Raw genomic sequence first — 12,816 nt, forward strand, 5'->3', positions numbered from 1 at the left:
GGAACCCCAACCCCAAACGCAAGTGTGAAAGTAGCCTAAGGCCACATGCACATGACCGTTGTTTTGGTCCGCATCTGAGCCGGAGTATTTGCAGCTCGGATACGGACCTATTGACTTCAATAGGGTCGCAAAAGATGCGGACAGCACTCCGCGTGCTGTCCGCATCCGTTGCTCCGTTTCGTAGCCCCGCATAAAAAAATATAACATGTCCTATTCTTGTCCGTTTGGCATTTCTACAATGGGCCGCCCATTCCGTTACGCAAATTGCGGAAGGCACATGGGCAACTTCCTTTTTTTGCGGATCCGCGGTTTGTGGACTGCAAAAAACAGAACGGTCGTGTGCATGAGGCCTAAGGCTACTTTCACACTAGTGTTTTTGCTGGATCCTGAAGGGTTCAGCAACTACCCTTCTCTTACTGATAATACAACCATCTGCATCCGTTATGAATGGATCCGATTGTATTATCTTTAACATTGACAAGATGGATCCGTCATGAACTCCATTGAAAGTTAATGGAAGGCGGATCAGTTTTTTTTTGTGGCAGATTGTGGCAGAGAAAATGGATCCGTCCCCATTGACTTGCATTAGGGGTCATGACTGATCTGCCTTGCTCCGGTATGAGAACGCAACTAAATGGAACGGAATGCATTTTGGAGCATTCCTTTCTGTTCAGTTTTGTCCCCATTGATAATGGATGAGGACAAAACTGAAGCATTTTTTCCGGTATTGTGCCCCTATGACTGATATCAATACCGGAAAACTAAAACGCTAATGTGAAAGTAGCCTGAGTCAAGAGAGAAGTATCACATCTAAAACAGTTCACCTTGCTGAGGTGAATGGGCAGAAATGATTATGATCAAAATATATTTTCTAACTACTATTCATTTATAGGGTTGAGCGAACCCGAACTGCAAAGTTCGGTGTTCGGGTGATTTATTTATTTTCCATTATAACATGGTTATAACGGAAAATAATAGCATTCTTAAGACAGAATGCTAAATAAAATGGACATTGAGGGGTTAAAAATAATTTAAAAAACTCACATCATCCACTTGATCACACAGCCTTGATCGCGCACGTCTTCTTTCTTCAGGACCTGCAAAAGAACCTGCATTGACGTCACCGCGCTCACCACATGATTAGGGCGGTGACGTCACCGCAGGTCTTTTTGCAGGTCCCGAAGAAAGAAGTTCGGGTCCCCATTGATTTCAATGGGGTCCGGGTTCGAGTTTGGGTCAAGTTCGGGTCCCGAACTTTGACCTGAAGTTCGCCCGAACCCGGCAGGACCTGAACTTCACCAAGTTCACTCATCCCTATTCATTTATACAGTCAGGTCCTTAAATATTGGGACATCTACACAATTCTTACATTTTTGGCTATATACACCACCACAATGAATTTGAAATGAAACAAACAAGATGTGCTTTAACTGAAGACGGTCAGCTTTAATTTGAGGGTATTTACATCCAAATCAGGTGAACGGTGTAGGAATTACAACAGTTTGCATATGTGCCTCCCACTTGTTAAGGAACCAAAAGTAATGGGACAGAATAATAATCATAAATCAAACTTTCACTTTTTAATACTTGGTTGCAAATCCTTTGCAGTCAATTACAGCCTGAAGTCTGGAACGCATAGACATCACCAGACGCTGGGTTTCATCCCTGGTGATGCTCTGCCAGGCCTCTACTGCAACTGTCTTCAGTTCCTGCTTGTTCTTGAGGCATTTTCCCTTCAGTTTTGTCTTCAGCAAGTGAAATGCATGTTCAATAGGATTCAGGTCAGGTGATTGACTTGGCCATTGCATAACATTCTACTTCTTTCCCTTAAAAAACTCGTTGGTTGCTTTTGCAGTATGCTTTGGGTCATTGTCCATCTGCACTGGGAAGCGCCGTCCAATGAGTTCTGAAGCATTTGGCTGAATATGAGCAGATAATATTGCCCGAAACACTTCAGAATTCATCCTTCTGCTTTTGTCAGCAGTCACATCATCAATAAATACAAGAGAACCAGTTCCATTGGCAGCCATACATGCCCACGCCATGACACTACCACCACAATGCTTCACTGATGAGGTGGTATGCTTAGGATCATGAGCAGTTCCTTTCCTTCTCCATACTCTTCTCTTCCCATCACTCTGGTACAGGTTGATCTTGGTCTCATCTGTCCATAGGATGTTGTTCCAGAACTGTGAAGGCTTTTTTAGATGTCGTTTGGCAAACTCTAATCTGGCCTTCCTGTTTTTGAGGCTGACCAATGGTTTACATCTTGTGGTGAACCCTCTGTATTCACTCTAATGAAGTCTTCTCTTGATTGTTGACTTTGACACACATACACCTACCTCCTTGAGAGTGTTCTTGATCTGGCCAACTGTTGTGAAGGGTGTTTTCTTCACCAGGGAAAGAATTCTTCGGTCATTCACCACAGTTATTTTCCCTAGTCTTCCGGGTCTTTTGTTGTTGCTGAGCTCACCGTTGCGTTCCTTCTTTTTAAGAATGTTCCAAACAGTGGTTTTGGCCAGGCCTAATGTTTTTGCTATCTCTCTGATGGGTTTGTTTTGTTTTTTCAGCCTAATGATGGCTTGCTTCACTGATAGTGACAGCTCTTTGGATCTCATCTTGAGAGTTGACAGCAACAGATTTCAAATGCAAATAGCACACTTGAAATGAACTCTGGACCTTTTATCTACTCATTGTAATTGGGATAATGATGGAATAACACACACCTGGCCATAGAACAGCTGAGAAGCCAATTGTCCCATTACTTTTGGTCGCTTAACAAGTGGGAAGCACATATGCAAACTGTTGTAATTCCTATACCGTTCACCGGATTTGGATGTAACTACCCTCAAATTAAAGCTGACAGTCTTCAGTTAAAGCACATCTTGTTCGTTTCATTTCAAATCCGTTGTGGTGGTGTATAGAGCCAAAAATGTTACAATTGTGTTGATGTCCCAATATATATGGACCTGACTGTATAGTGAATATACTATTAGTAAGACTGTAACAGATATAATCAATGGGGTAGATTTATTTATTGTAAAACTTTGGTTTGGAGCAAGAACTGGTGGGTTTCTGACCATTGGGACCTTCACTGGTCCCTAGCATGAACAGACCATGACAGCAGGTTAATCATTATCTGCGTTTTACAGATAATGATTAACCCCCAACCCAGTGCAGCACAGTAACAGATTCTGCACCATTCACCATGCCGGGTTGGGAGCAGTGCTGTGGGCTGAAGGCCAACTATGTCATGGTCTGTTCATGCTAGGGACCAGTGAAGGTCCCAATGGTCAGAAACCCACCAGTCAGTGAAACAGGGCATATGCTATCAATGTGCCATTTGTCATACCTTACTATGGTTGGAAAAAATATTTTAAAAACACACAATTCATAAATTAAAAGGATAAAAATAATCAGGATGGCACCTAAGAAGGCTATTCAGGAAAAATATATCTCATAACTCTTTAGAGATTTCAAATGTAGTTGGATCACCTTTAAGTGTCAGTTTGCACTTATCCTATTATCCCAGGTGCATTATGGGTCTGAAACCTGGGAAAATAAACATGTAAGTTAAAGATTTCCAGTAGCAAAACCTGGGTTATCCTGGGAAAACAGAGATATTACGTAGCCTAATATAGTATAATATTATTACAATTATAAATTATATTATTATAAAATCCCCTAGGATGAAGAAATGTGAAGAAATGTGAAGAAATGTTTGTCCTTAAAATAAATGAATTATTCGACATTCATCAATCAGAAATCTGGGTTACTAGTTCACTGCAGCATCAAAAATGAATTTCTACATGCAGCATCACTCTGTTGTACCATGGGACCAGAGTGTGTCACCTTGCCATAACGACACCATCTATTGAGACTAATTGACTCACCCACTACTGGCAAAGTCTACACAAAAAGAATATAAATACATGTTGATGTCTAGTCCCAGTGGGGGAAAAGCCAATAATTTGCTGTGTCTCCTAAGACCTGCCTCTGAGATAAGTGGTTGGCTTGTAGTAGCAACCCATTGCTTTGAAGGTGACATTGACTTTATGAAGGTCATATAGACCCACAATAGAACATATAATTTATGGAAAATCTAAAGAGCCAGAAATACAGTAATACATATTTTATCACCTTGAACTTATATTCAAAATATGAATTTCAGTTTCAGGTTTCTTCCTGTAAGGCTACATGCACACGACCGTTGTGTGTTTTGCGGTCACAGGATGGCGGAACAGCAAAGACAGCCTTTAATATAACTGTCTATTCTTGTCCGCAAAGTGCGGACAAGAATAGGACATGTTATATTTTTTTTGCGGGGCCACGGAACGGAGCAACAGATGCGGACAGCACACGGAGTGCTGTCCATATCTTTTGCCGCCCCATTGAAGTTAATAGGTCCGCATCCGAGCCGCCAAAACTGCGGCTTGGATACGGACCAAAACAACGGCCGTCTGCATGAGGCCTAATACATACATATAAGTTGGTTTTTGAAGGGGTATTCCCGTTACATAAACTTATTCCCTATCCACAGGATAGAGGATAGCTATCAGATCGGTGAGGGTTCTACCGCTGGAACCTCCACTGATTACAAGAATGGGGCCCCAAACCCCGTGGAGCCTTCTTTGAAATGGATGGATAGGCTGGTCGGAAATATATGCTACCGCTCCATTCATTTCTACAGGAGCGCCAGAGATAACTGAGCACTGTGCTTGGCTATCTTTGGCACGCCCATAGAAATGAATGGAGGGGAGGCTCACCTTTTCAACTAGCCACTCCGTCCATTTCAGGGGGGCTCCATGGGGATTTGTGGATAGGGGCTAACTTTCTATAACAAGAATACCCCTTTAAAGCAAGATTTTCAGCTTTTCATGCAAGCATTGAGATTTATCATAGCTGCTTATTTCACATAATGTCTTGGATCTTAGAGAGAGCAATATTATTTTGCAAAAACACCAATGACTTTTGCCACTGACAGAGAAACAATGAAGCATCAAACACCTGATAACATCTCCCCTGTGTACAGGAATCAGTGATAGACAACTATCTCTGTATACACACTTACACAGGGAATGCTATAAATCACTGATAACACCTCCCCTGTGAACAGGTATTGGTAACTGACAGTTATCTCTGTATACAAAATTACACAAGGAATACTATCAATAACTGATAACAAATCTCCCTGTGTACATGAATCAGTAACGGAGAGCTATCTCTGTATACACTGTAAGGGATCGTTCTCTCAAGCAGGGCGGCAATGACAGATTCCTCCTCAGACAACGAGGTTAAAGTCCAACTGGTTGTCACGACCATGGTTATGGTCGTGACTCCTGATCCGCATGCTGTTGCCTGCGGTTTGGTTTTGGTCAATCACATGGTGAGGGCGGCTGGATTGTTGCCTCACGTGTGGTTGCCGCTGGCAACATGTTTGTGCTTTGCAGCTTGCTGCAAGCTGCATGCGGTTACACCTGGCAACCTGCGTTTGTAGGTGTGCCTTTTTATATATCTGGTGCGGCTGACCGTGCCATCAATCAAGAGGAGCTGGGCGGGCACAACACTGGACCTGGGCGGCATAATGGGTGAGTGGACGGAGCCTCTAGGTGCTGATTTTACGCCCACATAGCACCTAGAGGCTCATTAGCATATAATAAAAGTGCTTTTTTAACAAAAACGGCTGCAGGGACTAATGTTAGAAACATACTATTATGTAGTGCTGACATTAGCGCATCGCTATATCAGTCAGCTACATAACAGTATTTCTGGTGGTAGAAACACTTTAACTTTAATAATTTCATTTATTTTCATTTTGAGGGATATCTTTTCCATTCACACGTCCGCAAAATGGGTCCGCATCCATTCCGCAATTTTGCGGAACGGGTGCAGACCCATCCATTTTCAATGGGGCCGGAATGTGCTGTCCGGATCCGCACTTCCGCATCTGTGCTTCCGTTTCCGCAAAAAAATAGAACATGTCCTATTCTTGTCCGCAATTGCAGACAAGATTAGGCATTTTCTATTATAGTGCCGGTGATGTGCAGTCTGCAAATTGCGGAATGCACATTGCCGGTGTCCGTGTTTTGCGGATCCGCAAAACACTTACCAACGTGTGAATGGACCCTCATAGTAACATTATTAAAGGTTACGTTTTATCTTCATGTATATTCTAATGGATTGCCTTCCTTGTACAATGTTATAATATACTTTCCATGTTAGAAAGTATATTATAGTGCATCTGTATTGTGCGCCAGTTGTGTGCGGTTCTGCTGCGATACTGCAGCTATACAGAGGGATAAACGCTATTGGAACAAATCATTTCTACTGGTGTGATATACCAGTCACCCCCCAAAAAAGCTGATTGAAGCGGGGTGTTATATACCAATATACTTTCTTTATAGTGCATTTGGGTACTGTATAGTGCATTTGTGCATGCACGTACGCGTACATTATATTGCCGATATTTCGCATTGAAAAAAATAATAAATGGAGATCGCAAATTCTAATAATACATCTGGTATGTCACTGTCCATGTTGTGGGACTATTTGTGCACTTCTAGTAATTCTTGGCTGCAAATATGAGCTGAAGGTTTTTCAGGTTCGCCATTAAAATGAATGGGACCCGCCGCGAACTTGCGGTTCGCGAACATTTGATCGCATTCGCTCACCGCCCTGGCAGATGTTCGTCCATCACTATTTGTAATAAAAAATTTATATAAGAAGAAATGCTAATGGTAATCCTATGATGAATTGATTTAATACACAAGCCGCCAACATTTACATGTGAGAGCTCCACATGTAAAATAACAGGACCGTGATTGCAACAGATTTTATATGTATGGACATTTGCTTTATATGTTTTAAATTTTAAATATATTGTATGGATGTAAGGTACAGAAAATAAATAGTGTTAATTGAACTGTGAGGTGGCCATATTTTGTGGATATATAGATTATTGTAAACTCCATTGGTAAAAGGCTCCAGTCCAAACTACTCCTGGTGAGCGGCCCAATTAATTTTTATTTAGCATTCCCTATATCTCGGAGGATGAGTATCCCCTGATTGAAGGCACGTTTGCACAGACTTCTCGTGCACTCTATTTAGTGCGCACACCTCTGTTTTTAAACACCACTGTGAGTAAGGGCTCATGCACACGAACGTATTTTCATTCTGTGTCCATTCTGGTCTTTTTGCAGACCGTATACGGAGACATTCATTTCAATGGGTCCGCAAAAAAAAAACCCGGAAGTTACTCCGTGTGCATTCCGTTTCCGTATGTCTGTATTTCCGTTCCGCAAAAAAATAGAACATGTCCTATTATTGTCTGCATTACGGACAAGGATAGGACTGTTCTATTAGGGGCCAGCTGTTCCGTTCTGCATAATACGGAATGCTCACGGACGTTATCAGTGTTTTTTGCGGATCCATTTTTTTCAGACCGCAAAATACATACAGTCGTGTGCATGAGCCCTAAATATAGTTGCAGATGGCATTCTCTGCTATCCGGCCCTTTCCAAGGAGCGGACATGGCGAGGGTGGGGAGGAGGATGGGGCCATCAAGCACATTTATCATCTTATACATCAGTTTTGTGGCGTAAATGAAGACTGAAGTGCAGGGATATCAAGTCCAGCATACACATGCCTGTCTTTAAAAAATCTCCCATTGTCTCAATGTTAGTACTAACCCAATTAGCCCATAATACACGTGTAATATATCAAAATTAATTGAATATGATAAAAACAAAGTCTGTTACAGAGTAACGCTATATGATTACCAAAAATACATATTTTTAAAATTGTTCAAGCTATAAACCTAAATATTCTAAAGAAAAAACAGGCAGATTATGTCTATAAAATGATATAGAAAGAAACCTGCAGGGGCCATGAAAAAAATTCTATAATAACCACATCACTAGCCCAACAACAAAAATAGTCATAGCTGTTAAAGGGCATCTGTCAGCAGATTTGTACCTATGACACTAGCTGACCTATTACGTGTGCACTTGGCAGCTTAAGGCGTCTGTGTTGGTCCCATGTTCATATATGCCTGCATTGCTGAGAAAAATGAAGTTTTTTATATGCAAATGAGCCTCTAGGAGCAACGGGGGCGTTGTCGTTACTCCCAGAGTCTCTGCTCTCTCTACAACTACCACACTCTCTGCACTTTGATTGACAGGGCCAGATGTGATGACGTTTCACTACCCGACCCTGTCAATCAAAGTGGAGAGGGCACAGCAGTTGCAGAGAGAGCAGACCCTCTAGGTGTAATAGTAATGCCCCCATTGCTCCTAGAGGCTCATTTACAAATATTAAAACATAATTTATCTCAGAAATTTGGGCACATATGAACATGGGACCAACACAAATTTATTTGGTCCTAAAATACCCTGGACCTGAATTGGTTAATGTCCAATAAAGGACGTTTCATGCCTTTAATCAGGTTAGTCTCCTTTAAGTTCTGATTCATGAAAATGTTCCTTTCCTTCGGAAAAAATATTAAGGCACAATACATTTTATATTGGGTCTATGATATGAACTCATTTATCTGTCAAGCACAAACCTGTAGTGCAATACCAAAGAACTCGGCCGCCATACGCAATAAATTTCTCCTTCTCTCAAGCACGAGGATGAGGGCGTCCCATGCATCCTTTAGGGTCAGTGTCATAGCATCATATACTTGGCTTTGGTCTTTATTTTGTTCTGCTATCTTATCTGCTTCACATAACAAATCCCATACATGGTCTTCCAAAGCCTACAGAGAAAGAAAACAATGGAAATGAATTCTACAAAATGATCATTCTATTAGCTGGAGAGGAGAGTGACTCCAAAATACACATCTTGTTGAATGGGTCCTGGCACTTTATCTCAGGGGATACTGTGTGATCCCATATTTTCCCTGTGGTGGTGCCAAGGACGTCCTCACCAAAAACGTAGACCATACCACCCATGGTAAGAACTCACACAAACTCTTTTTTGGTTCCTGACATAGACCTTTCCCAGAGGTCAACATTTTTCTGCAGTTACCATTGGGAAGAGCCCCGTGCCTATTTTACATCTTACATTGGGTTCAATGGTAACTGTCAAACTTTAAATGTTCCCCCTAGTGGTGGCTGCAGGCAGACCCTCTTTTATCCCATGTGAAGGGAAGCAGGTCATTCAGAGCTGTATGGCGTACCAGTTATGTGATACAAGTACATTGAAAATAGGGTCTTATCTAAAGAAATTCAGCAGTGCTCATCTGCTTATCACTTTGGAAGCACGGAGATGCCTGGGACTGGGAAAACAAGGCAACTTGAAAATGAAAAAAAGTAGATCCAGCTTCCAATAAAAGTGATGACCTTTATTCCTTTAAGCAGTAAAATCCATTGAACACAATGTACAAACAACGTCTACGCGTTTCAGATCATGGAGTTAAGATCCTTACTTAGGATCTACACGTTCTATGATCCGAAACGCGTAGACATTATTTGTGCATTGTGTTCAATGGATTTTACTGCTTGGAGGAATAAAGGTCATCACTTTTATTGGAAGCTGGATATACTTTTTTTTTTTAAGTGCCATATCTGTACCTGTTCCAAAATTGCCGAGCTTCAGCATATCACGGAGGGTGAATAATTTGCTAAAAAGTTTTTTGTTTTTAAATCCTCCATTTTTCTACTTCAAAATTGTTGGAAAATGTCAGATGGTGCATCAGTATGAACAAAGCTCTCTTACAAATATTTGTTTGTAAGTTTGTCAGGGCTCTCAGTGGAAGATGGCCCTCCCAGTAACTTTCGCCATGGAGCCCTATAGGTTTTGTATATGCCCCTCGGTTGGGCTGCATTTGAACACTTGCCTGCCCCCTACAGGTTACAGCTGGTCACTGGGGAGTCACAACAGCAGGACGTCCTGTGATCAGCTGGTGGAAGGAGCCTTCTAACAGAAAGAATAACTATGGTAAAACTCATGTTTTCAGTACAGTTTTTCCCTTAACAATAAAAAAAAAATCACTGGACCAACCACCTGAGTCTGTCATTATTAATCTGCAGGCGTAAGGCTGAAGGGTTTGATTTTCACAGCCAGTAATAGTGTGTTGTGCCAACCCATCAATATTCCACATAGCTACAGACACTACATAGCACTAATGTAAACATCATGGCCTTTACTATGACAAGTTGCAGAGCTTGTAAAGATATATGAAGAATGTGGTGACTAGAGATGGCCTTGCGGTTCGCCCGGCGGTCGTTTCGCGGCGAACTTTGCGTGTTCGCGATTCGCCGAACATGCGAACATATGGAGAAATTCGCGCCCGCCATATTCTTTTACATTATGAAGAACTTTGACCCATGACACATCCATCAGGTGGTACAGGACAGCCAATTGAGACGTTTCAGCACATGGACATACCCCCTACCTTATAAATAAACCTGATCTGGCCGCCATTTTACATTCAGTGTTTTGCCAGTGTAGGGAGAGGTTGCTGTGTGGAGCAGGGACAGGCTGTTAGGGACAATAACGCTAGCTAACAGGGCCACAAAAGTAATTTTAAGGACTAGTATAGGTGTGCTATCAATAGGTGTGATACACAGAGAGGTGCAATATACTTATACTTTTATAATGAGTCAAAAACACATAGATCTAAATAGTGATCACCTGGAAGTCAGGGGGCTAGGGGCTTACTAGGGCCATTTTTATATAGGGTAAGGTTCCGGGCGGGGTCACTCTTATCAGGTCGGGTGGTCTGTGGTTAGGCTATCAGGGCCAGAATAGCACCCCCCTGTAGGGCAATATCAGGGACAGTTCTTTGCCCACCCTGTCCTTCAATACCACATCATCATCTAGCCCAGGGATAGATGGTTTTTGCTTTCCCTCCGGGATTCATGGATGTGCACTGGAACCCCCCGGATTGTGTTAGGACATATGGTTTCTGATTTGGTGCTGCCAAGCACCTGATTTAGTGCCGCCAAGCACTTGTTATTGCCTACCACATCTATGCTTTTTGCTTAAAGGGGTTCTGCACTTTGTTTTAACTGATGATCTATCCTCTGGATAGATCATCAGCATCTGATCGGCAGGGGTCCGACACCCAGGACCCCCGCCGATTAGCTGTTTGAGAAGGCAGCGGCGCTTCAGCAGCGCCGCGGCCTTCTCGCTGTTTACCGCTGGTCCAGTGACGTCACGACTAGTATCAACTAGCGTGGGCGGGGCTAAGGTCTGTTCACTTGAATGGAGCTTAGCCCCGCCCATGCTAGTTGATACTAGTCGTGACATCACTGGGCCAGCGGTAAACAGTGAGAAGGCCACGGCGCTGCTGAAGCTAAGTGCAGAACCCCTTTAACTTTCATAATTTAATTTATTTTCCTTTTGAGGGATATCTTTTCCATTTACACGTCCGAAAATGGGTCTGCATCCGTTCCGCAATTTTGCGAAGCGAGTGCAGACCCATTCATGTTCAATGGGGCCGGAATGTGCTGTCCGCATCTGCATTTGCGGATCCGCACTTCCGCATCTGTGCTTCCGTTTCCGCAAAAAAATAGAACATGTCCTATTCTTGTCCGCAATTGCAGACAAGATTAGGCATTTTCTATTATAGTGTCGGCGATGTGCGGTCCACAAATTGCGGAATGCACATTGCAGGTGTCCATGTTTTGCGGATCCACAAAACACTTACGGACGCGTGAATGGACCCTCATAGTAAAATTATTAAAGGTTACGTTTTATCTTTATGTATATTCTAATGCATTGCCTTCCATGTACAATGTTATAATATACTTTCTATGTTAGAAAGTATATTATAGTGCATTTGTATTGTGCGGCAGTTGTGTGCAGTTCTGCTGCGATACTGCAGGTATATTGAGCAGGGGTGGCCAACCCGTGGCTCTTGAGCCGCATACGGCTCTTTGCTTCTTCAAGTGCGGCTCTAGCTGTGGAGCCAGGAAGCAGTCAGGCCGGCTCACTCTCCACCTCATGCTCAGATCTCTTTTCCTGATCGGGTACTGTTGCTACTTTGCAGCTCCAGCTGACTCTCCACTACGTCCTGATGCACACAGTGTGAGAACGTACTACGTGGAGACACGCACTATGACCTGATGTTGTGCTCATCAGGTCACAGTGGAGAGCGTGTCAGACCTGCAGAGTAGCAGATGACCGAGCAGGAGAGGTAAGATATTTTTTTAAATTATAGAACTAAGAATGGGGGTCTGATCTAAGCATGAGGGGTCCTGATCTGAGCAATGGGGTTCTGATCTGAGCATCGGGGGGGGGGGGGGCAGATCTGAGCAGGGGGGGTCTTGTTTGAGCATGGTTTGGTCAGGTCTGAACATGGGGTCAGATCTGAGAAGGGGGGAGATATGAGCACTGAGGGTCTAAGGCTACTTTCACACTAGCGTTCGGGGCTCCGCTTGTGAGTTCCGTTTGAAGGCTCTCACAAGCGTCCCCGAACGCATCCGTCCAGCCCTACTGCATTCTGAGTGGAGGCGGATCCGCTCAGAATGCATCAGTTTGGCACCGTTTGTCCTCCGCTCCGCTCAGCAGGCGGACACCTGAACGCTGCTTGCAGCGTTCGGGTGTCCGTCTGGCCGTGCGGAGGTAAACGGATCCGTCCAGACTTACAATGTAAGTCAATGGGGACGGATCCGTTTGAAGATGACACAATATGGCTCAATCTTCAAACGGATCCGTCCCCCATTGACTTTCAATGTAAAGTCTGAACGGATCCATTTGCATTATCATGAACAAAAAAAAAAATGCAAATGGATCCGTTCTGAACGGATCCAAGCGTTTGCATTATAGGTGCGGATCCGTCTGTGCAGATACCAGACGGATCCGCACCAA

This window comes from Bufo bufo, chromosome 8 (assembly GCF_905171765.1).
Source record: "Bufo bufo chromosome 8, aBufBuf1.1, whole genome shotgun sequence".
Lineage (NCBI taxonomy): Eukaryota > Metazoa > Chordata > Amphibia > Anura > Bufonidae > Bufo > Bufo bufo.